The following is a 23,997-nucleotide window of genomic DNA, read 5'->3' as shown; positions in this document are numbered from 1 at the left end:
CTCATAAAACAATGCTTTTAGGAGCCTTGTGTTGTCCACCTAGCTACACACAAAAACACTAGAACTTCATCAATTCTAAATATAGTACCAGTGATTGTTGATTTTACTATCGTTGGACATTATTTAGCAAATATGATTACATAATTCTAATGGTCTGATCATTATGCACACTCTTTGTATAATGTATTTATAATGGTGGTTCTAAGTAATTCCCAACTTTCTTAAGTTCCACAGGAATAAACTAAATTTTTATTGACCATGCAAGTGTGACCATGTGTGCATGCATGTTGGAGTAAGAGGTTCACATTCTCTAGTCTCAATAGAAGAAGATTTCAAGGATTATTCCCCTGGAAGCTTTTAGGTGGAAATTAATTAGACACTAATAAAGGGGACATTTTTATGTTTCAATGTAGTGCACAATTAGCCACTTTATGCCAGGGGTTGGGTATGTCTTTTAATAAACTAGCCAGTATAGAGCACTTTTAGAAGTAGGGTATTAGAGTAATGAGACCATTGGTCAGGTCTGCCATAGAGGTTTCTGCCTATCTAGAGAATGGATGCTTCTGGATCCATGTTAGAAAGTCAGTATTGTTCTTTCTATTCAGGCCTCCTGAATTACACCGTGGTGGAAAGAGCCAAACTTTAAGGTTTCTTATTCATCAAGATGCTGCTTTTCCTATTGTTGCAGCAGGACAGTGCTTAATGATACTGAGAGGGAGAGAGAGTCACAGAGAATCATGTGGATTTTAGAAGGTGGTGTCTTTACCAACTGCAGACTCAGTTGAGCTTTATAAAAATGTCTAGATTGGTAGATAGCCACTGTGTTGTGATGAGTTTCATATGTCATTTTCATTGTAGAATCTCCTATACTTTATGATGCTGGGAATATGGCTGTTAGATAAATTATAACAGTAGAACAATGCAATGTTTATTTTTCTGTAGCTAGCTTATTTCACTTAGTGTGACACCCTTAAGGTTCATCACATTGTCACCTATTAAGGAATTTTTCTCTTTTCAAAACCCAAATAATATTCAGATTGTGTGTGTGTGTGTGTGTGTGTGTGTGTGTGTGTGTGTGTGTGACTTTGTTTATTCTTCCACAGTGCTCCAGTGAATGAAGTACCACTCTTTGAGATCCTAATAATTATTTAGATAAATGTCTAGAAGTGGCACTTGGTATTGACATCTTCCCTGGTCAATCTGTATCACTTTGTGTGTCACTCATTTTGTCGTGGTAGAGGACTTCTTTAACTCTGAAAAGTCGAGCTGGGGACCAATTTAGACTTTGGTTTAAATTTAAACATTTTGTTTTAAATTTGGTATGCTTCTACTTAGAGCACATACAAACATACAGTTACTCACATACCCACATGTCACACGCATGTATATCATTTAATGACAGGGATATGTTCTAAGGAGTTCATGGTTCCACTTAACAGGGACCATGGGATACTAGCTCCCACAATCAGTTCAGAGTAATCAAAGGAATGCCTCAGAGTATTGAGCTGATAGGAAGCTTTTTTATCTGAGGGTAACTAGGAATAAGTTTTAATCTATCTATGACTGGTGAATTAAGGAAACATAAAACACTCTCTGATGATAATTTTCCCTTTTACTTCATCTCAAAAGTGGTCTCTCACCCTTTCTGTCTCCACACAGCTACATATCTCCACACAGCTACAGCGAAACATCTCATTTACACAACTCTCTCACCAGACAGCCCTTTACACAGTTTCTAGGCACAGCTCCTGTACACAGCAGCAGCTCTCTCTCCCACACTCACTCACATATCACTCCCTCACTCCCTCACACTTTTCTCATTCCTCTTCTTATTCATCTTACTCAGCACACACACACACACACACACACACACACACACACACACACACACTCTTCACTCACATTCTGCAGCAGCTCTCACATAGCTCTACACAGCCTTCTCTCTCCGGACTGCCTCTGTCGCTGCTCTCACAGCCAAACTCTGGACAAATCTAAATTACATTTTCAGGGTCCTACCCATTCTCAAAACACAAGGTAAGTCATGTAGTTCCTCTTTAAGCTAGTATCGTCACAGTGACTCGTGCATGTAGCTTTAAGTTGGTGAGGGGTCTCAGACAGTAAACAATTGGCTGGACCTTGAGTGGTCAGGGTACATGCAGAATGGGAACTACTGAACAGAGCAATATCTCAGTGTAAACACACTGGCCTTGATGTAGCCAACTGGGAATTAATCTTTCTGTATATTTTGTAGGGGCACCTTAGTCTGTTTTTGGACTTGTTCTAAGGTCTTTGCAAAATGTATAAAAGTTTGTCTTTGAGACTGAGAATACTGTACTTTCCTGTGTCAGTAAAGAAGAATATGCTAGTAATATTTCTGTTCATCAGAAATATACAGCTTAAACAGAAATCCACAGCTCAATGTGTGCCCAGAGATATAAAACACACCCCCAAAAGGCCGTAGAAAGCACCCCACAGATGTTCTTATTAGGGAGGGATAATGGTGGCAACCAAGAAAATTACAGACAGAAAACAACTGGTTTCCACAGCCAGTGACCCCATGACCTGCTGTATACTCCCACGGCCCTTGGCATACACTGATTTGTCCTTGTGCTAAAATTGTGGAGCATGCTTCCATATCCTAGATGGTCAGTCAGTTAACATAACCTCTTTAAGCAGTCAAGGAAACTGGGACCATGAGATGTTGAAGGCCACTTCCAATATAGCATGGTATGTTGTTCTACAGTAATCTTTGCTTAAGTAGGGAGAACATACTCTAAAGATTAAAATTATAGTTCAAAATACACAAATCAATAACATTTTGTTATCATTTATAAGGATTGGGCACTACATATAAGCTATACATGTATGCATGTTCTATACTTATATATGTTTGGCACTGAATAGATTTTATTATTGTAGTTTCACCACAAAAATATGACCAGCATACTGTGACACTGTGCATCCAATGTCCCTGGCAATAGGAACCCTCAGTTCCATTATCTTGTGGAATCCCCGAGCGTGGTGGTGTATGCTTTAAAGTTCGGCATTTGGGAAGCACAGACAGACAGATTTTAGTGAGCTGAAGGACAGCCTTGTCTACATAGTGAGTTCCAGACCAAGCTGGACTACATGGTGAGACCCTATATCAAAAGAAAAAAAATCTCATGGAATCTCCATCATAGGTGTAGCTGTCATAGGCTGAAGTATGAGTGTGTGACACACGGCTATAAGGGTGTACTGTGGACACAAAGTACATTGGAGAATCCATTGTTATCACTGTGTTTTGAGGATTCTGCCTGTGTACCCCTGAGTTACACTGTGCCTACCTCCACCCTTTTCTCGGGGTTCTGTTGTCATAAACACAGACCTACAGTCTGGAAGAGTTTATGCTCCTTGGAATATGATTGAGGAGATACACAGTGACAGGGTTTTTGTTATCAAGTTATAACTGAGACTTAGTCCCTTAGCTCAAACATTATAACATGCAATCATTTAACAGCAAAACTTCAAAACATTGGTTGATTTAAAAAAAAAAGTCTATGCAATGTTAGTTTGAATACATTCCTTCTGTTTGCATTTTCTGCTTGAATAATCAACCTTTCTGGAAACAAACAAATAAACAAACAAACAAACAACAAACAAAGAAAAATCCACTGGTAGTTCCCTTTGCAGACCCTTGCCTCCTATGTAGCCTAAAACAATCCCTAGCAGCATGTCTCAGCCAGTCATTTGCACCAAGCCTTTCAATTATGAATTAGAGGACTCACACATCCCTCTAGTCTTTACTGGAAGCATATCATCTCCCTGGCTTTTGCTGTTTTTCTTCATGGAGAAGATTTAATTTGTAGGGAGGGAAAAGAATTCTGCATCATGGACTCTTGATTTCTAAGGCAATTTCATTCAGTGGAGTAAATTGGAACAGAAAGTTTGACAATGATGCTCACTTCAAGATGTGAAAGTGACAATAAAATTCCTTAATTCATACTCATAATTTTGAAAAAATATAGTAAATATGATCGATTTGATTTATGCAGTCTCTTGATAGTGTTCACATTGCCACTACTATTTTTAATAGTTAATATGATTGTTCCCACTACTACAAGGAAATAAAACCTATGAGGCTTTGCAAGTGTTCAAAGACCAACCAAGCCCAGAGATCACAATGGCTCTTAACCCTGGCATCGTCCTGAGCATGTCCATGCTGATTTTGTTCGTTGAGGAGTCATAATGAACAACTCAAAATCTAGACTAAAAAAATAGAGTAAGGGAACATTAGGACTGGTGTTCTGAGCAAATCACTAAAAAGACTAATCAAAAAGTGAAATTCAGAATTTGTTATTCTCACAGCATGCAGTGAAAAAAAAAAATGAAAAATGAAAATGAAGATAAGGCCAGCATCCATGACTCTTTCTTTGTGCTTTGTAGCTTCAATAGGAAAGTTGAAGTTGGTCTTATTGAGTGCAGTTTACAGGGGGAAAAACAATTGTGTGGCCTGGATTTGGAGGAAATATACTTAATGGTTCTGAGAATGGCTGTCAGGGTGTCTATGTATCATGTTACTTCCTGTAAAGAGAATTTCAAGGAAGAAAGAGTTGTACTTGGGAAACTTCCACTGGATTTTCTGCCCGTGATTTCTGTGAGTCTCGGTGAGAAGTGTCCCTTGGTTCCTGTCTTACAAGAAGAAGAGGAAGAAATGAGAAAGGAAAGGAAGGCAGAGAAGGGAGAGAAATCAGATCCACGGATTGCAAACAGCCCCACGTGCATCCCAGTAAGCAAGCTGCACATTCAGCACTGTGTATTAACATGAACTTGAATAATTCAAACTTCCAAACCACAGGAAGAAGCTTTCCAGTGGGAGGAAAAGGCCCCGTAATTAAAGTTTCTCTAGCACACGGAGGCAGCTGCTTCCTCCAACAGACCGAGAAAATTGGACATGGCCTAATAGCCTAGAGAACAGGGAGCTGTGGAGGGCATTGTTGGAGAAGTGTTAGGTTTATTCTGGTGTTCTCCAATTATAAAGTCAATTCTCTGGATACCAGCTTCTTTTACATATTAATGACCTAACCCCTGGCATATGGCAAGAATGCAGGATTCAACTCTGAGAGACTGCCTGTAAATGGAATCTTGAGTTCAAAGATGCAAAAAAACGCCAGTGTCTGCACATTACAGTTTTGAGAAGGCATGGAAAACACATGGGTTGGGTTTGGTTTTTGTTTTTTTATCAGCATAGAACTCATTGTAGAATGGGTTGTTTCTTCACATACTATCTCCACGTATGAAACTTACAGTTTCATACTTTGGAATAGATAGATGATATATGACAGATAAACAGATAGATAGATAGATTAGATAGATATCAATAGATAAATAGATAAATGATGGGGGTTGAAAAACAGATAAACAAATATACATCCATATTTATGCTGGCCTCAAAGTCAAGATTCCCTGGTTTCATCCTTCTGCCTGCTAGAGCGACAGGGGCTGCCATGTTCTGCCACCTACGGTGTCTGGATATGGTAAAGTTTGAGGGTGTTTCTGCACCACAAAACAACTCCTGAGCCTCAAGCCGTTCCTCTAAATTGTAAATTCCCAAATGATTTCAGTTCATCTCTTCAGCACCTTGCTTTTGAGAACACATGCTGGCTTTCCTCTCCAGGGCATTTTCTACCTCTAATGTCCTGCCCTCTCCCAGTTTCTCCAGCAAAAATGCTAATCAACATTTTTTTTTGTGTGTTTGTGTGTGTGAACAGAGAAGTACAGGGCTTATCTGAAATAAACAATTCAGTGTTTTCCCAGGGGCCTTGCCACACTTTGAGGAGATAAAAACACACCAGGGTGTTCCCTTCGGGGCCTCACATCAAGCCAGGGCTCAGAAAGGTGTAAGCCAAAGGAGGTAGTTTTTCCCTTCTGGACAGCAGAGTTAAAAGCTTACCTGTCTTCAAGTTTGATTTTCCACTCCCTCACTCCCCCTAATGCCAGCGAAGTGGCAGTTGTTTTTCAAGTGGCCACAAGAGATTGCAAAAGCGAAATGGAAAGCAAGGAATCTGATGGTTATAGCTCCAGAGAGAAGAGAAGTTTATTGCTGTCGAGCTATTGAAAAGCTGACCAGAAAACGCGTGTGACTTTTCAAAGGAACTTTCTAGTCCATCAGGACATAGTCCAAAATGCTCATGATGAAACTCTGTTACCCAGGACTAACACTGCAAGAAATGTCTCTTACCTCTTAATTCACAGATGTACTTCACAAAATATAGCTTATTTTAATCCAGAGATTTAATTAAGGAATGCCATCACACATGACTGTGGAAGCTGCTCTGTTTTCAGAGCAATGGTAAGATACAATGAATCATTGAGATGTATTGAATGATACCAATGGGGGAAATGGACTATCATAAATTCTAGAGTATGTTTCCTGATTCTGAATTCAAAAATTAAATGCCAAGCCCTTGTTTTCATGCTAAAACAAAACAAAACAAAAACTGCTGCTTAGGAAGAACTTTGCCAAGCTTGTAAAATTAAGTTACTTAAAGGAATAAACTTTTATGGCTGGAGCAATACCTCAAGCCTGTTAAAACCCACATTGATAGGTGTACGGCAGTCTAGTGATGATTCGAGGTCTCATGACTATTGCTCATTAGTTATAATTCCTGGAGGCTCTGTCTACAGCCGGTGGTGCCCTACTTTGGCTTTAATACTGAGCTGTGAATAAGCAGGTCAGATAATCTTCAAAGGTATACAAATTGAAAGGGAATCCCCAAAGGCTCATTCAGGGGGTTGGAGAGAAGAGAAGAAATATAATATTTACTGCCTGCAAACTTTTTTTAAGAATTATACTGTTTGAAGTTTTCGAAACTTCCCTGAAATAAACTTTATCATTGAACAGTTCAACCTCTAAAAGACTTACTAACAATCAACTATGTCACTAGGGCAAGCCTGATAAGGAGATACTTTACAAAGTAGACTTCAATGACAACTCCTTGGCCCCCTTTCCCAGTCACATGCCCGCTCTCTCTCTGCCTGGTGGCGGGGAGTCCTGAATCTTAGCCTGTTGCTAAACATTCATCTTATGTAAGAAATGCTCTGGGATGTTGGCCCAGAGTCCTCACTCAGGCTCAAAACTCCACACTTCCATGAAAGGTTTCTATGTGGCCTTGAGGGCCAAATGTGGAGAGACCCAAGTTATCATATTCCCCCTGAATTATTGCATACCACCCCCTAAGGAACAGGTAAAGAATCTTGACTCTGACATAGAGCAGCCATTGGCCTTCTGAATCTGCTCTTCACCCTGTGGCCTCACCTTTTCATGCCTCAGTCACCTGAACAATTTTTCCCTTCCTGCATTCTTTGAGCTCTCTTTCTCTCTGTGTAAAACACATTTTACGACGTTCTGCCTCTCACACTGTCTCTGTCTGCACTCCCCTCTCCACACACACAGATACATGCACACATGCATTGCATGAATGAACGTGCACACTTTTATCCTGCAAAATGCGAGTTCCAGGACAGCCTCCAAAGCTACAGAGAAACCCTGTCTAGAAAAAAAAAAAAAAAAAAAAAAAGAAATGTGAAAGCTATCTTGGATAGAAAGCACCCTCATCTTACAATTCCAACATACACTTGGGCCAGCTTTGTTATGCACCATCACTGCATAGTCTCAGAAATGCATATAGCATGCAAAACATAGATCCACCCATCTTCCCCTAAGTAGAAATAACAGGTTGTAGTTGCCACTGAAACTGTGATCCCATTGCAGAGCCCCATGTTACTACTCAATGTCTCTTACTTCTCTTGTATCACTTTAAGGAGAAGAATCAGTTATGGGCATTTTCTGAAACAGCACTTCCTTATTGTGCATACTCTGGATTTCAGTTGTACAGACAAAAATATATTGTCTTTCAATTAAATACAGGTGAACACACAAGCATGCACATCTCAGTACTGATTTAGATGCTGATGTTTCTTGTAAGGAAGCATGGATTTGTAATAACCCAGTTTACTCTTCCTAAGCAGCTCCAGAACTTTTGTCGAATAGTCAGCTAAAGAGATTATAGCTTATTTCTTGCCATTAAATTTGCCTGGTTTTGATCAGTAGTCCTGCATTGTTTCTCTCAGTCAGCGGTTCTCAACCTTCCTAATGCTGTGACCCTTTAATACAGTTCCTCGTGTTGTGGTGACCCCCAACCATACATTTTCATTGCTACTTCGTAACTGTAATTTTGCTTCTATTATGAGTCATAATGTAAATATCTGATACGCAGGGTATCTGATATGCAACCCCTGTGAATGGGTCATTCAACTCCCCGAGGGGTCGCAGCCCACAGGTTGAGAACCCCTAAGTGGAATGGTAGTCATAAGATAGGAAGGACTGGAGAGAGAACTTTCCCCATAGGGGCTGAGTCCTTCTGGCCTGTGGGTTTCCCGTCCAGTGCTCTAGTTAACTGTCCTCCCTTATTTGTGATGGAGAACACATTTTCATCCTGTTTTCAAAGGGAATCCTTTGAGGTCCGTGTGTGTATGCGAAATTGTGGGAAGAGGGAAATGAAGTATACCCTCTTAGCTTTCCTCTTTTTAATGTAAAGCCATGCAGAGGTTCTTATTTTTCCCTGTCCATTTCTGTTCTGCCTCAACTGTGCACCCACGCACCCTCTGCCATGAGCTTCCAGACTTGTAGAAGTCAAGATGCAGAGATCTGAATATAGGCGACTAGTGATTAAGGCCACTGAAGGTTCATTGTAAGAGCTTATGATCCCCAACTTTACTAAATTTTTAAAGGGCACTGAAACGTTAGTGTTTTCAGATGAAAACACAAAGGCCTACTATCTGCCCCTATGAGTCCCAGTCACTTCAACTCTCATTTTATTGTGTTTTACTATTTACCAAAGAGGAATTTTTCTGTTCCTTCTGACTCAAACCTCAGAAGACTGTTAAATTTGCAAGCAAAATTATACAGAAAAGGTAATTCTTGAGACAAGGAAATTAGTAATAATGACAAGAAAAAAAGAAAAACTCCTTAAATTGCCTATATTCAAGTCCATGCAGAAGAATTGAACAGCAAGGATTTCTATTGATTTTGACATATTTTTTTATTGCAGCATGGTGTTCATTTATGGAGCTATATAAATCTCATAAGAATAATTGAAGAGCACGTGTAAACCTGCTCCTTTGCCCTGTTTGGGTCGCCTCCCTCATGACTTAACCCAAATGTCGGGAAGCAGCTGCCAGTCAGTGGCTGTGTTTAATCATCTATTGTTCCTCCCATTAACCTGCCCACCTCAAGTCCCAGCCCAGGCCGCTTCCCCAAAGGTAAGAAATGAAAGCTGTGATGCTCTCATCAACTATAATTATGATGACCTTTTCATGTTTGCAGAATTTTAAATATATTTTAAAACAGCAAAAGAAAGAAGAAAAAGGCCATCACTTCTTATTCATCTGGAATTCCAGATGCAACCTAAGGCCAAGCAACCATTCAGGATAGCATTTTTTTACTCAAGAAGGGATATACGAATAAACCTCTGGGACTAACCCTTTAAACCATCCTTGAATAATATCTGCATATGGCTTTTCCTGAAGTCGATGAAATTTCCACATGTGTATTCAAGCATGGAGCAGTATAGAATGAATTCCCTTATCAGAAAGTGCTCCCTGCTTCCCTTCACCTATGAAATGTTTTGTGCAACAAACATCATGCTCAAGAACATGTCTGTTTATTCAGGAGACACAAATGATAAAATTGCCACAACTAAAAAGGAGAGAAAAAAACCCTCAAGATTTGCATTTATATAAACAGTTTTATTTTGATATAATTATGGTTACTGTTCATAGAATTGCTTTTAAAAAGCCACAGTGTGTTTCCTGTTGTAAGGAAGTAAGAGGAACAGAATGTATTTTTACCCTTTCCTAATCCTACGTTTTACTTACTCACCACTGGCGGTCCATAGTCTATTGACATTATCAGCTACCCTGTCCTACAGAGTTCAGAAAAAAAGCAATTAAATTGAGAATTAGAGACGATGAATAGCATGCACCCCTATTAGGGATGGATTGGAACCTCTAAATGCTTGAGACTTTAAGCGGAAAAAAACAGAACCTCGTGAGTTTTGCATTGTTGCTGTTTGTTTGTTTTGAAATAGAGTCTCACTCTGCATCTCAGGCTGACCTCATATTCCACATCCTCCTGCCTCAGCCATGCCCAGCCCCCTTGCAGATGGGTTTATATATTTTTCTTGGCATATAACCTTTCTTTGGCAAAGGAAAGCAAACTGAAAACAGAAAGAAGCCAATGCCACACAGATTCCCCTCCTTTTCCAAGTGAGACACTGTCCTGAGATGATAGCTTTAGGAGCTACAGATTGCTCTAAGGTAGCCAGAGTACCACAGTGCCTTTTTGCAACGTTTAACTGATTACATGCTGAAAAGCATATCACTTCATTTCTTCCTTGTGGAAATAGAAGGACATGAGAGAGAACAAAGACTTGACCCAAGGTGGATAACATGGTCCAATAGGAATAAATGTAGGTACTTGGGAAATTGGCTTATTGTGCCCATTAGACCCCATTTATATTTGGAAATTGTCCTGTCATTTATGAAATATGATCTATGAAAACAATATTTGAAAATGTAATGCTGAGGTCATTTCATGTATTCCATCTTTAAATGTTACCCAAACATCTCTTCACTCTCTTTATCTTGAACTACCAAAGGAGCTCCTTCACTGGACAATCCCACAGCACATACCATGTTGTGTAGTGGTATTTGCCCCACCCATGACCTTGGGCTATAAGGCCCAAAGGAGGCGGTGCTTCCTGCTGGTGTACAAGACCTCTTATGATAAGTTGGGGAAGGGTCGCACGCCTCTGCTCCTGCCTATGAGGTGGATTCATTCTGGGTCAGATCAGGGGACAACTTCAGTTGTCTACTTCATTCTGTATTTCCTCAATTTATATCTTAATAAATTCTGTTACCCATTTTTTAAAACCTTGTATTTACTTTCATCTTTAATTGATTTCACCTTGCCTTACTCTCCCTCAAACCACAACCCCACATTTAATTCTTGCTTATAATCTACAGCCATACCACACTTACGCTCCATCTCATCTAATCCTTGCATGTTGACTAGAACTTCTTTAAGCATTCATCAAGACTCCATTCCTACTTTCTCTCCTTAGATCCTTTAGAACATTCTCCTGACCATTTGCCTAAAATAGGTCTTTCAGGACCACCAGGAGTTCCGTGTTACACAAAAGCTGATCACTTCTCATTGTTCATTCCCTGCGATCTGCTCACACATGACAGTCATTTGCTCCATGTTTCTTGAAACTTAACTGGTTTTCACTTGCCCTTCAAAAAACAGTTTGCTAGTCTCTCTTATTATCTTGAATATTTTCCTTTCATATCCTTAAACCACGTAACTTGAGTGCCACAGAGCTCAGACACTGGTTCTCTTTTTCTCTTTACTCTTTAATGGTCAATCCAGTCTGTGACATTAAATACAATCAGTAGCTTGATAGCACTCTATTGGACCTCACCCTAGAACTGTACAGAATTACACTATTAGAATTCTAATAAATATCTTAGGAAAGAAGAGCCAAAGCTCATTCCAATATTCTAGTTAATTGTCTTGAAGCACCTTGTTGCATCCCAGTAGAAGCCAGGGAGTTCTTAAGCTCATTAAGACAGAGCACTGTACCTCACACTCCATAGCAGGTCCACTAGGATAACCTACCTGCTGGCCCCATCTTCAACATTGCTCTGACTGCTCCCCACCATGCCTGCCATATTACCCTTGTCCTTTCCACCATAATCTCTCCACTGCACCGTTTTGGTACCCTCCTGTCTCCTCTTCCCTTACCCCGCTAGAGTTAACACAAAAGTCAAAATGATCATTTTTCACCTTAGTCATGTCACCCCTCAAATGTTGGCATTTTTCCTCAAAGTGAGAGCTCTACTGTGGTCTGCAAGGATGTTCTTGGCCCAGCTCCTGCTCTCGTATGTCTCTGAACACATCTCTGGCTAATCGTATCACAACCCAATCTAGTCACATATTGGCCACCTTGTAAGTCCTCACCAGATATGTTTATGCTTTAAGGTTTTTGCATCAACTGCCTCCATAATATTCATTCCTGTGATGTCTACATGCCTCACTCTGTCACCACATTAATCAAATGTCATCTCAGTAAATACATGGCCCCACATGTGTCACAGCAGAAGAGAATTTGTAGAGGGAGTCCTACAGATCTCTGTGGGAATCTCATATGGATCTGGGGTTAGGGGATGGACTTGAAGACAAAAAAAAACCCTGAGGCATAGAAATAAGTGTCCACAATGGGTTTGAGACTTGAAAAGCATAGGGAAAGCTCTGGACTTTCATCCTAGCCAGCTCAGTGCTTTTTATGTACCTTGCTATGGCCCCAACATCTGATGCTATACTAGACAGAGGCTTCTTTCAGCTTGGGACCATACTTTTTTTCTGTGAAACATGTAAAAAGATATGACAGGATTTTTAGGGAGATAGTGTTGCAGTTATGTCTTCTCCAGATGGAAGGATTTGTAGCTTTGATTCTTGCTCTATGCGAAGTCAAGGTGATCAATCATTCAGTAATTAACTATCTACTAGAATAACATAATTATTCCTCAAGGGTGATTATCATCCAGCAAAAACAGAATTGGGTCAATAATTACTATACATAGAGAGGAATAGGAAAGTGTGGATCATGATTGTGAAACAAAGAACCATGGACACAGGGCTAGATGATGTGATGAACTCAGCAAAGTTTAAAGAACTGAAGGCTGGAGAATTGGATCTCAGTCAAGAGAACTTTGTGTTCTTCCAGAGGACCAGGATTGCTTCCCAGTACCTGCATTGCACAGGTCAGACCATCTCTAACTCCAGGTCCAGGGGATGCAATACCTTCTTCTGGCTTCTGCTGGCACTGGCATTCATGCACACATACCCACACACAGACTCGCACACCCACAAATACACATGAATACAAACAATTTTAAAAGTCCCTAACAAATTAAAAACAAACAAACAAACTCGTGACAGACGTTCAAAAATTAAAGAAAATTATGTTTAAAAGGAGTGCATATATGTGTGATTCTGTAGCTTATCATTCTCCCTTGTTATCCACCTAAATCATTCTCCTGCCCTTTCTGGTGTGCTGATATCATGTTATTAGTTTGCCGAGAAAGGAGAAAGATTTGAGAGAAAGATAACACTTTGTGCAGCAGGGCTCTCCTGTAGGCATGCAGGAATTGCATTAGGAGTGGAAATTTATTTTCTTCAGAAGAAGACAATTCCTTGCTTCGGGTGGGGCAGATGGAGAAAATGAATAAAGGCTTGTCTTTAGATAAATAATCATCTTCTAAGAGAAAGCCTAATTGGAACCCCATATTAGATTCCTCGATGCTACAGGTCACAAGCAAAGATGGGACAAAATTTAATGAAAGTTGAAAAAAATGTAGACTACAGCTGTAGTGGAAGAAATAATGCATCAGCAATAAATAATAAAGAAACTAAAGTTTGATGCTAATTGGCTTTTTAAATAAAAATAATATATGTTAATGGTTTAAGAAACTTTTTAAACACTATATATGGAAACCAAACCATAGAAACCAGCAAGCACCAGTAGAATCGGCAGAAGAACACAGGAACCGTCATGACATGATAAATCTGTCCTTCACAATCAAGCAAAACACTAATACACACTAAAACTGAGAACAATATCTACCACACTTGAGAAAAGTATACACAGAATTGAGTAAGATAAATAGCTAAAGATGCCTGAGTACCAAATTTTAATTACTACTAAAAACTCTGTGATAATTATATTTATTCAGATGAACTCCCCTATATCATTAATTAATTGAAATGTTTGAGCAACAGGTTTATATTATAGCTGTTTGATACTTGAGAATCTTTTATCATGAGTGAAAGAAGGTGTCAGCCCATCAAACCTCCCTCTGATTTCAAGATGCTAAGATAAACAATGATAATTAGTCTATTTAGAACATTTTCTTGAAACATAAAATCCCAGCCAAATCATACAGATATTTTCTCTCTACTTTTTTGTGCTAATTGTTAATTTTTTATGTGTATGGGTATTTTGCCTGCATGTATATCTGTGTACCATGTGTGTCCCTGGTAGATTCCAGAAAACACTGGGTCGCCTAGTACTTGAGTTATAGATGTATGTGCTGCGACTGAACCTGGGTTCTCTGGAGAGTAGCCAGTGCACTTAAAGACTGGGCCATCTCTCCAGACCCTTAGTGTTGGTTCTCCACAGACTTTCTGAGCAAAGCATTTTGAATGTCATTTAGATAATTAAAACTTTTATTTATTTTTTCCTATAAGGAGCACAAACTCCTTAACTTCATATCCAGGTATAAACATGTTATGATAGAATCTTACACTTTAATTTTTAAAGCTAGAACAAGTTTTACAAAACCATACATAAAAACATCAACACTTGACTAGACGAAAACAGAAGTCTACAGAGGCTGAGTGTTTGAATTTGCTCTGCAAAAACCTCTTGTCCCACTTGAAGAAGTATTTCTACCCACATATTGCCTCCTGTCCACTTCAAGGAAGCTTCCCAAAATGTTTTCATTCCAAAACACAATTTATTTCAGTGGTTGGGATCATGTCAGATGACCAAGGGCATGTACCAACATAAAACATAAAGATGCAGTCTAAAAATGTTATTTTAGTCACTTCATCTTCTAGAGGTCTAAAGGTCTAGACTTTTAAACAGATTCTTCTTTTTTGTTTTCAAAAGAAGATTTTTTTTCTACATTTCCAACAAAGTAGAAACCCATAAAATCATAATGCTTTAAATAATTATGTGGATGGAATGTTTTTATTTGTGAGAGACTAATTAAATTACTGATTTTGTCGTGACTTGGCTAATATTAGTGAAACTGGCAATGTCTGCCTCATTAAGCTACATCTGAGAAGAGCATATTTTTTTTTTCAGGTTTACTAATTCAGAATAAAAGAATTCTCAGCATCATTTCAACTTTTCCTGACATCTTTCCCAGACCACACTGGTGCCAGACAGATGTGGTGCCACCATGGCTAATAGGATTAAGGCCCCAGAGCTAAATAGTATCTAGTTATACTAAATCAATCCAAGAACAGGAATGGTCGATTTGAACATGAGCCTAAAGTTTCTCCTTTCATTGACCATGAAAGCACTGAGGAAGGACAAAAGCTACTGATACCGGGGCAAATGTTTCCATTATCAAGCCAGGAAAGGTTATGTGAGTCACTGGAGTTCTCTGGGTCTTCCTTTTGTCATCTATAAACTGAGGGAATCAGACTATATGATCTCCCAAGAATCTTCTAGTCTAAAATTATATTAATGAATCTACAATAGCCCCTGGGGTGTGCTGATAACCAAAAGGGCTCTGGGCAGCTGCCCAACAGCAGACTGAGCTAAATGGACTATCGTATGCTTCATTATTATTTAATCTCTTTATTTCTAAGGTTTCTATCCTTGCTCCAATCAGTGGAGAAAACTGAGCATTTTGGGAATAAGCTTGAGATGCCATATGGTAGAACTGGAAGAAAATGGCGGTCATTTTCTCAATATACTAATTACAGTGGCTCCTTAAATGTGTTAACCCTTTGAGAACATGATGAAAAGTGTGAATTGTCTCTTTACAGAGAACACACACACACACACACACACACACACACACACACACACATTCAAACTTGGTTTTAACTTCAGAGAGAACACCAACATCTCTAGTGTTACCTATGTCCCCATTAAACATCACTGGTTTGATGTCTCTATGGTTAGTTTCTCACAATGTTATGGTATTGATACAGTAATGTAAACTCTGGTATCAGAGCTTCAAGATTTATTACTTAAGTTGTAAAATACGGAAGACGGTTCATCATAGTGAATCTGTTTTCTCCCCCTTCAGTAAGAAGATATCTCCTTCATAGACCTGTGGACTATATGATATCAAATCCACACATTGTCTAAACTCCTATTTGGCGCATAGTAGGCATTCAGCAAATCTGTTTCCTACTTTTTTTAGAAGGACATGTTTTAGATAAGATTTTGAAAGGTGAATAATAAAATTTCTGAGTGATAATATTATTAAGTCATGTTTTGAACTTCTGAAAACCAATGAGATGGTTCAACAGGTAAAGACACCTCCAGCCAAGCCCGAGTTCAATCTCCAGAACCCACATGGCAGAAAAAAGAGTCCTGCAAATTGTCTTCTAATTTCCATATGTGCACACGGCATTTGCACCACCACCCCAACCCCAAATACATAATTAAATGAAAATACAACTTCAAAACGTAATTGATCTCTGTAACTTGGGATACTGGAGAGCAGTACTATGGCCTAGTGCAGCATCTTCTGAGTTTTGGTCAACTCTGACCCCAGTGAGGGCTTCATGCTGGTCAGGAAGTGGTCGAGACAACAACCTCTGCTTCCCTTCTCAGGAAAGTCCATCTCTGCTACTAAAACGTTAACATGAGAAGGTACTTCACATACTGCCTCTAGCTCCTTAGCTCCTCCTTCTGCACTTGCTGCCCAGAGAAATGGAAGGAAACAAGTGGACTTTGGCAACACATTGCTAAGTCATGCGTGTCAAGCAAGCAGCTGTGAATACCCCTCAGTTACACTTTGAGACAAGGAAACTGGTCTTTGGTGAGAGTAGAGCTCATGCTGAAACATGTCCGACAAGTTTCTCCCATGTGTTGTGCTAGAATGGAAGTTAAAAAAGAAGAGTTTTAAATTACCACTTATAAAAATAGCAGGGACCCGCGTCACCACCATCCCCCCCCCCCCCGCCTGAGCCCCCTCCCCAGACACACAAACGTGATGCAGAGGAACTCAACAGATCACAGGCCGGACTTTCTAGCCCAGGCTTACAAGAGGTCTCCACCACACCTCTGCACCAATCAGGAGGTGGGTGCCAGGCGTTTGGGCACTACTATAATCTTTGTGATTAGGTAGTTTGGTCTTACCCAGGGCCATGACAGTCTACGCGTGACAAGGAGACCTACATGCAAGCCTGGGGTAGTCCACCCCAGGCTCCAAGAAGAAAATAGTGGCCCACCCAGCACCTTGTGGCATCAGGCACACAGGTGTTACTATAGTAAGCAAATGTATGGAGTGATATGGGAGAGAGAGGGAGAGACAAAATGGTTCATGTCCAGGGAGACCTGGTCCTGCCCCTCACTGACTGAAGCACTCAGCAGCGAGGGTCCTACACCTCGCCTAGGTAACAATAGAGCTGACCCTGTTTGTAGGGGCAAGGGCGAACTGGCCCTGAGGATATGAAAATGGGAGAGCAGGTCAGGCCCCTATTGAACGCTATGTGGTGTCAATGGTGAGGGGAAGATTCCCTCCTCCCCTAAACCCTTGCCACTGGCAGCAAATAAAGAACCTGGCCCACCCAACCCCTCACCTGCTACACAGCACTTGGGAGAGCAGACCCTGTACCTCACCTGGGCAGTACAATAGAGCTAGCTCTGTTAGCGGAAGTGTGGGTGAGCCAGCCTTGAAGCTGTGACCATGGGAGAGCTAGTCCTTCTACTCATCTGTCTTGAGAAGGCACGGGAGGGTGAGACATGCCCTTCCCCCACCCTTGCCTATCAATATGTGGGGCAGGTGGGAGACCCGCCCCTGAGGCCATAAGAGCGGGAGAGCTATCCCTGCCCCTCATCAGCTGTAGCACGCCAGAGAGTGGCCCCTACCCCTCGCCTGGGCAACACAGTAGATCTGGCCCTGAAGGAGTAGGTATGGGAGAAACCCCCTGAGAATGTAAAAGCAGGACAACTGGCCCATCATTGCTGCCAGGGGTGAACTAGCCAGGGCAATGCTGGAGAGCTCACCCTGGTGGTGAAGACAGAGAGCTGGAGGGCTGACCAACCCTGCAACTACCCAGGCCCAGGACCAAGGTTAAGTATTGGCCCAGCCCAAAATCCACCCTGTCTGCAATATGGTTGGAGCACTAGTGGAGATGGGGAAGGATAGGGGAGGTCTTTCGGGATCTCCAAGACACAGGACAGCAATGGGATGTTCAGGAATCCCAGTGAGGGCCCAGAGTCAATGGTGTAGCAGAGGCCAGGAGCCTCAAACCAGACCAATGATACTTCTGGATAAATGCCAACATGTAAAAACATATGAATAAAAGGGTTTATTGTGTGACTCACTGTGTCACACTGCAGCTTCATGATGAGATTTTCCCCCCTTTTTCCTTTTATTTTCCCTATTTTTCTCCTAAATTTTACTTTGTTTTATTTTGGGGTGGGGACAGGAGATGGGTGAGATTGGGGGGGCATGATGTGTGAGACACAGAGAATAAATAAATTAATTAATTGATAGATAGATAAATGATATTGGGGGCCTGTTTAGGGAATGTCTCTGGTTGTCATGCTTCTTATTTATTTTCCATTTTTGTAACTCATGAAGAAAAACAGCAATGGCAACAAACAAACAAACCAAAAAAACCCAATACCTTGAATCCCAAATCCTTACTGAGAAAATTAAGTGATCCCCTCCACCTGCTGTAGCTACATTGGAGTTGGATAAATGCAAATTGACCCATACAGTAACACAAGGGCTTCCTGAGAGCTTGGAGTGTAGTGTGAGTGCCTGAGACATAGACAGACAGAAACCAGTGGCCAGAGGTTTTCCATCCCAATCCTAGTGACTGTTGACATTGAAGAAAGTGGACATCTGTGATGACTGTCCACCAGAAAGCTTCAGACCTACACAGAACACAGAGACTTACATGCACATACATATGAGGGGTGGCACAATTCTATAATTAGATTTTTTCCTGTTCATTAATTGTGTAAATGGGGTATTACATCATGATAACTAGAGGAAAGAAGAGTGATAACAAAGGTTTTCTGGGAGCAGGGGGTGTTCAAAAGCCATATGTCCTGTACTAAAGACCTAGAACTCCCGAAAGAGTATACATTCACGAATATTATACCAAAATAAAGTATGCATAAAGATAAGGGGTCTATATAGATAGATAAATAGATACTATATAGATAATAGATAAAGATTGATAAATTAGATAGATAGACAGGCAAACAAGTAGATCTGATAGACAAACAGACAGATTAGATACGTATGCCTAGTTTCTAGGTCCTGTGACCTGCTCTCCCAGATTCTCTGAAATTCTAAGGCCCAATGACACCTTGGCTTAACAGTCTGGCTAGTCCTGCTTATCTCTTAGATCCAGCAAGTTGTTCTTTTATTCAAGTCACTACATTATAAAAGTAAACAAATAATCAAGTACCCAAATCTTAGAGGCTGGAACTATATCCACTACCATGATTTGAAGGCACCCATGCCTTTTCTATATCTGATTGTCAACTAGTTGATTGTAACTGTGGTCTGTCTCACCCTCCTTCCTGGGGCCTCACTTGAATCCAAAATGTTCAAGGTGCTCACTGCTGTGTCCTAACCTGTATAACAGTGATAAGGGGTAGGGAGTAGTAATATCTTACGTCTAGGAGTACATTAACCATTTTCATGGACAGTACAACCTATTCCACCTGATGATTTTGACTTTCCTAAAAAAGATTCCAGCTTAATACAAATTTGTTTCCTGAAAGTAACATCCCTCCTTCCTAAAGAAGATAGCTGCACTGTGGTTGCAAAAATAGTGTAATCATGCTGACTCCTCATCTTTATCATTTCCATTCTGATCACTATTGAATAATGCAGCAATAAGCATATTTCCTTTGTCATTCTTGCTAGATAAATTAATCTTATCACATTTGCCATTCCTGGGATTCGATGTCAAGACATAAGTGTATGAATTTAGGAGTCATTTTTCTCTATCATTGTGAGAGGATCAAGTACAAAACAGTGCATCAATAGATGTACTCACGCTGTCCACGTTGAAGTTTTATTTTTGCCATTACTATGTTTGAATGTTGAGCTGATCATTGTGTCCTGATTATGAACCAGATGCTAAGCTTGGCCAATCACAGATGTCTTGAATAACCTTTTAGTTGTCTTTTCATCTGCAGAAGTTGGATCAAACACTTTCTTTGGAAAAAGTTAGTATTTGTCATTTCCAAAAGCTTCTCGATGGTGTCCCTGTAGTGCAGAAAAATGAATACTGGCAAGTTATTGTTCTCAAACCTGCATGATAAGAAGCACTGTTGTTTTCTTTCCCTCATAATTTGAGGCCCTTGTGCGAATTTTTGGAAAAGAAACCCACACATTACATTTTATAATAAAACAGTGACAGTCAAGTCAGTGATTGTTTCACATGATTTTCTCTTACCTTAGATATATAGTCAGCTAATGCTTCTCTATTTAACCAAAGAAATTCAATGTCAAAAAGAAAATTTGACTGTTATTTACTTGTGAAAACTTTTCCAACTTTTATAAGTTCAAATTTTTTGCTGTTTCCCAATTTGTAGAGCTTATTGTAGTTTAAATTCAAGTATTTTCCTCTAGACAAACTAAGAATGCCAACAAGCCTGAGAAATCTAATCTAATACCTGAGAAATCAAACTACTTACTTTTTCATCAGCATCATTAAGCCCACTCATGATCTGGTTTTCTGTCTTCTAAGGTTGGCAACCTGAATTTTGAAGTGCCCTGAGCCCAGCAATAACTAATCTCATCTAGAACTATTGCCAAAATAAATACCAGAAATTTCTCAATGAATATTAGAAGCTACCAGATGGTAAAACCCCCTTTAAATGTTGGTATGGATAAAAGGATTGTATCAGTAATCTTCCTTGTACTCTTTTGACCCAATCTAATCTTGACACTATTAATCCACTCTTGGTAGCTCTATGTTACAATGTCAAACTTAACTTGCTTGCAGCCATCACATACTTTATACATTTATCAACTCCATTTGGAGGGACAACCTTGGTTCTTAAAGATAATTTCCTTTATCATTAACCCTTTACTTTCTAACAATTTCTTCAAATCAACAACTAAATATGACTCTGCTTCACATGTGAGTGGTAAAAGATGGTGTCATAAAGATTTCCAAATATGACATCTATTAGTTATCAGTGTAGAAAAGCGTAGAAACCAGTGGTAAATCCAGAAGAACTGAGGTTGGGATTCCTGGGTTTGGGGTTCCTGTGGCATATTTGTTTCAAAGAGTGTATCAATCCATCAAGTAGAAAGTGCAATATCAGAGGCTGGAACTACTTAGCAACTAGTTGTGAATATGAAGACTATTGATGTACAAATGATAATTTGTGCAAAAGGGAAAAGAGACCACCTTGGAAGAGCCTGAAGAATGAGAGGGGGAATGCATAATGCAACACACTAAAAATGAGTGCTCAGGGAAGATCTGTCCCCAAAGAAATTAGAAAATACCCACTGAAAACCAGAAGAGAACTAGTAGAGATGCTATGGAAGACAGGGGTAGAGTGGATAAGTGGCCCCCTGACAGCTGTATCTAGGAAGATGAGAATTGAAAACAACCATCCTTACTTTAGTGTGAAAGTCATTGAGGACCTTGGCCAGGGATTTTTCTGAGAAGATGGGCATATTGCATCTTGCCTTTCTTTAAAGGCAACCCAGTCTTTAGCAAGGATATTTATATCCAAATGAGCTAATGTATCCAAACTTGACCCAGATGTTCTCTCCAGTCACAACCCATTTCTTTCCTCTGCTTTCACAGTCAGAATATTTCAAAGAAGTGTGTGCTTATGCTCTCTGCCACTTGGGATTGAGCTGGCTTGCTCCATTGCCTCCTCCAGCTTTCTACCAATATCCCCCAGGCAACGAAACCCCCAAGCCCACCACACAAGCTTTGTAGACCTGTTAGCAGAATCACACATCATCACATGTGAATAATTTATCTTCTCTTGTTGTCACGACACACTCTCTTGGTCCCCTTTATGCCTTATCAGTAATTCTGGTTTGCTATCCTTTGCTGTGTTATCCTTTATTCGGCTTACATATGTCACTGTTTTACTGTATTTGGGTCCTGGACACAACTTGATTACTTTCTAAATTTTGGGAGTAGAGTGATCACATCTGTTCATGGACTTTAAATGCCTCCCATAGGCTGACGTTCTTAGATTTACAATGCCAGCCCAAGCTTTTCCCTAGACATTTGATACACAGTTGTTCACCAAAGGGACCATAAAAAATACTCCCAAGTCTGTAAAAAATGAGGAGACATCTCCATAGGAAGCTGAAAAGACAAGGAAATGCCAAAATAGTCAATAAGCACATAAAAATGTGATCAAATTTATTTGCAATTGAAAATCAAGTTTTTCATCTCATTCCTTGTGAGATGAAAATTAATTACAATGCTTATGAATAATATTGAAGAAATTAGCACTTTCCTATAATTTTGGGAGGAATATCTTTATACTTCTAAAAGTATATTTATAATGCATGACAAAAGGCAGATCACAAATGTCCTTTGACTATAAACATTTCCAGAAATGTGTCAAGTAAAATTCTATAAATGTGTGATAGGTAGACAATGTTTTCCACTATAGTTCCTAAGAGGAAAACTGTATAAGCAGTCTAAATCTCAACAGGCCAAGAATGAACTAAGTAAAATATGTGTTATCTGCATATGAATATGATATCGTAACAGGCAATTATATAACTGCATATTTGGTTTTGAAACTAACAGTGACATTATATTTTAAAGAAGCTTTTGCAGTCATTTTAGATCATTTTGTTTTAGTAATAGTTTGGGGTCGGAGAACATATACATAACTCAGTAGTACAGTACTTGTCTTGCATAAACCCTTGGTTTAATCCCATTCCCACAAATAAGTATATAAATGTATTTTTTGACATGCCTGAAAATCAGTATGGAAAGAAACGCAAGACTCAGCAGAGGGTACATGTTTGGGGTGATGATTTTGTGAGAACTCCTGTGTTCCTTGTGCTTTGTGTATTTCAGATGTTCCCCCATGCCAGCTTTTGCCTGATAACCATGAAACACTATCTCTGTAAGGATATCACTTTTCATTTTTAACTGGGATTGGCACATTAAAACAGAAGAGCTCTCTTCCTGAACATTTATTCTTATCACCAACTTTCAAGGGGACCGTGGTGCTATGCCACCCACTTCCAGCCTTCCCAGGAGGGCTTAGGATGCTGCCCACAATACCTACCCTGTAGGTAAATACCCTGAGGGAACACTCCGACTACTTCAGTTGGAGTCAAGCTATTAGAAAGGTTTTCGTTTTTATTTTTCAGCTAGAAATCAATTATAGAAACTTTAAAAGGCATGAACGATCATGCAAAATAAGTCAGGCAGAAAGTAACCTAGAAATAACAAATTTTAAGGCTTTGAAGATCAGAAAATATGTTAGAAGTTCATATAGCATTTTTCTTGTCTGAATAACTGCATAATTTGCTTATTAACTAACTAAGAGAATTGTTTTTTAAGTTTTAACAAGAAAACATAGTATAAAATAAGAACCCCATACACAGTTATTGTCACTGAAAGTATGTTTTCTCTTTTTGAATAATGAAAAGCCATAATTGTCTGAATAAAAATGATTAACAAGAGCTGGGCAGTGGTGGCACATGCCTTTAATCCCAGCACTCAAGAGGCAGAGGCAGGGGGATCTCTGTGAGTTTGAGACCAGCCTGGTCTACAAATCGAGTTCCAGGAAAGGCTCAAAGCTACACAGAGAAACCCTGTCTTGAAAACCCACCCTCCAAAAAAGATTAACAGACTACATATTAATTAACCAGAAATGCAATAATTTACTGTTTCCCATGAATTCCAAATAATTGTTTTTAAATTCCTTGGACTTTTTATTTGTATTGGTACTTGATATTAATGTACTAGTACTTCATGAATTCTGTTCTTAAAGTATGTATAAATATAAAAATGTTTGAAAAATGCTAAGCCTTTTTATTTCATGTTCAAAATGAGAGGAAGTATCTTGCCACAAGCTAATCAAATTTGTATGCTTCAAAATAATACTTAAGGAGTCAGCAAAGGTCTCATTCAGAGTCAAGGCAGATTTCTCAGGTCTGAACACA

At 39.6% G+C, this 23,997-nt stretch overlaps 1 protein-coding gene across 2 annotated transcripts in view; it reads left to right on the top strand.

The window, feature by feature from the left end:
- Hs3st5 (heparan sulfate-glucosamine 3-sulfotransferase 5) overlaps positions 1-23,997 on the top strand; it is a 283,395-nt gene that overhangs the window by 47,419 nt on the left and 211,979 nt on the right. Inside the window, exon 2 of one of the 2 annotated variants that reach the window (XM_036169333.1) lies at positions 9,093-9,303. The exons of the other annotated variant lie outside the window; for it this stretch is intronic. The gene's annotated coding sequence lies outside the window, so the exon portion shown is untranslated. The remainder of the gene's footprint in view (positions 1-9,092; positions 9,304-23,997) is intronic. 2 annotated transcript variants of the gene reach the window in all.

Source organism: Onychomys torridus, chromosome 19, assembly GCF_903995425.1.
Source record: "Onychomys torridus chromosome 19, mOncTor1.1, whole genome shotgun sequence".
NCBI classification, from domain to species: Eukaryota; Metazoa; Chordata; class Mammalia; order Rodentia; family Cricetidae; genus Onychomys; species Onychomys torridus.
This window is presented reverse-complemented; position numbering and strand designations above follow the sequence as displayed.